Raw genomic sequence first — 3,058 nt, forward strand, 5'->3', positions numbered from 1 at the left:
ACACTCGTTCTTTTGGTGATTTAATATCCTCTTATTGCTTCTCTTACCACTGATTTGCTGATGACATTCAACTAATGCTTTTCTTTCCACCTTCTGACACACAGGTTTCCAGTCGGACCTGGGCATGTCTGACTGACATCTCTTCATGGGTGGCAGCTTACCACCTGAGCTTCCACCTGAGCTGCTGTTCATCCCTGCAGCTCCAGGTCCTCATCATGATCGAGCCTTCTCAACTGAGAACTCTCTGATTGTTCTCTTAGATGCAAGAAGTCTTGGCGTGATTCTGGATGGCCAGTTATCGTTCTCGGCTCATATTGCAAACCTAACTCGGTCATGCAGGTTTCTCCTGTACAACATCCGGAGGTTCTGACCCTTTCTCACTCAGGAACCCTCCCAGGTGCTCGTTCAATGTCTTGTCATCTTAAGGCTTGACTACTGCCACTCGCTCTTGGCTGGTCTTCCTATGGGGCCATCAAGCCTCCGCAGCTCATCCAGAATGCAGCAGCTTGGCTCATCTCCAATCGTCCTCAGTTCAGACATGTCACCCCACTGCTGCGCTCCCTTCACTGGCTTTCTGTAGCTTCATGCATCAGATTTAAAACCCTGATACTTGCCTACAAAGCCGAAAATGGACCAGCCCCTCCTGACCTGATGGCAATGATCAGAACTTGAACTGTACCTCAAGCTCTTCGAGCTTCAAGTGCAGCTCGGCTTGACCCACCATCCTTCAAGATGCATGGAAGACAAGCATCAAGACTTTTCGCTGTCCTGGAGCCCAGGTGGTGGAACGAACTCCCACTGACTGTCCGAACAGCAGAATCTCTTGCGATGGTCAAATGCAGACTGAAGACTCATCTCTCTATACAGCACTTAAATGAGCACTGGCTTAAGTTCTCATTGTATTGTACTGCACTTATTGAAATGTATTGCACTGCGCTGTCTTTAACTCTGTTCCTTTTTCTTCAGGTATTAACATGGACTTTGGTTTCTTGCAGTTTCTGAGCTCAGGACTGGATTTTTCTCCAACCTATTTGTAACTAGCAAAGACACTTTCTCTAGGTAGACAAAGCACTTTTTGTAAGTCGCTCTGGATAAGAGTGTCTCCTAAAGGCTGTAAATGTAAATATAACCTTAACCTCAACCCCAAACCTAATCCTAACCCTCAGCCTGGCCCTAATCCTAACCCTAACCTTAACCTTAACCTCACCCCAAAACCTAAATACCTTCAAATTAAACCTGAAAGTCAATAACTAACCATATAATATCTTACTTTACACCAGTGTACAAGATTTTCTGTTTCTGAATCATCACAAAACAAACCAACAGCTCTGGCTTTCAGAGGTCATTATCCGAAACTCTATACCGTGTGCTCACATGAATAGTCACGCAGACAGGAGACGTGACTTAAAGCAGAGAAACGTCACAGAATCCACAGATGCACCACCTAAAGAAACAGAATACTCTTTTAAAAAGGCTTCTTGAATGGACCTTAATGAATTAGATGGGTTTTGAATTAGTCTAGTTAGTCTGTAACGTTTCCTCTAGAACATTATCTTATCAGCCAGATAGAGAGAGAATTTTACTTAATAAAATGGCCTAAAACAAATAAAAGATTCTGAGAATAAGCTAGATAACCTTAGAATAAGTGCACAACCGTCTCAAAATGGGAAATATTAGATATATCAACTAGAATTAAGATCATTTTACTTGGCAAGATAACATTTTGCAGTGCAGGGCACATTTTGGCCTCTTTGAAGGCAAAAATAGCCATTACATGTGGGTAGCAACCACTTTCTGCTTTCCTCTTCTTTTAATACGGCCTGACAACTGTGGCTTGTCAGTTTATTCCAGTTAGATTTAGAGTGCCAGAGAGATGCATTTGACTCTCCTTTTTCCCCCCTAAGTAAGTTTTAATGTTTAAATGGCTGCAGTCAGAATCCCAGTACACTGTCAAGCACTATTCAAGAAGCCCCTCCACTTATGAGTAAACGACTCGAACAGTGTAAAGTTTTTTCCTGCACACAAATGCGCTGGTAATGTAATGCAGTGTTTTACGAGGCACATTGAATGAAAAAGCTGCCATTCTTTCATTCTTTGCCCATTATGGAAATTTAATGTAGGCATACAAAATACATCACTGTAGAGCTCTGCTGAATGTTTTAAAGTGCATTAACTCAGAGAGCTTCACATCTGTAAGTGACTGAGTGTAAAGTGAAGCGAAGGCAAATTGCAGCTCTACATAATGCACTAATGCTGCGCTGGAGGATTTCTAATGGTGGTTAAATTCAGCTCCAAAATGGACTAAAACTTCAAACTTCAAACTTAAAAGACTACACTGGTACTCACTGACCTCCACACACATACACACTCAAAAAAGGTTATTCCTTACATTCGATTTTCTTTCTGGATTTTATTTTTACTGCAGTAATCATTTTGATGTCCGAGTTGGGTCTTGAGTCTCTGGGGTGTGAGTGTGTGTTGAGTCTTAAGTCTCACATCTCTGAGGTAAGAGTCTGAGTCAGGTATTGATTCTCTGAGGTGTGGATCTGAGTTGCTTAATGAGTCTGAGTTGTGAGTCTGAGTCACATATTGAGTCTCTGAACTGTGAGTCTGAGTTGCTTATTGAGTATCTGCGTTGTGAGCCTGAGTCAGGTATTGAGTCTCTGAAGTGTGAGTCTGAGTCAGGCTTTGAGTCTCTGAAGTGTGAGTCTGAGTTGCTTATTGAGTCTCTAAAGTGATTGTCTGAGTCGGGTATTGAGTCTCTTAAGTGTGAGTCTGAGTTGCTAACTGAGTCTCTAAGGTGATTGTCTGAGTCAGGTATTGAGTCTCTGAAGTGTGAATCTGAGTTGCTTATTGAGTCTGAGTTGTGAGTCTGAGTCACATATTGAGTCTCAGAAGTGTGAGTCTTAGGTTGCTTATTGAGTCTGAGTTGTGAGCCTGAGTCAGGCATTGAGTCTCTGAAGTGTGAGTCTGAGTTGCTAATTGAGTGTCTAAGGTGAGAGTCTGAATCAGGTAAGGATTCTCTGAACTGTGAGTCTGAGTTGCTTGTTGAGTCTGA

Source organism: Pygocentrus nattereri, chromosome 11 (genome assembly GCF_015220715.1).
Source record: "Pygocentrus nattereri isolate fPygNat1 chromosome 11, fPygNat1.pri, whole genome shotgun sequence".
NCBI lineage: Eukaryota > Metazoa > Chordata > Actinopteri > Characiformes > Serrasalmidae > Pygocentrus > Pygocentrus nattereri.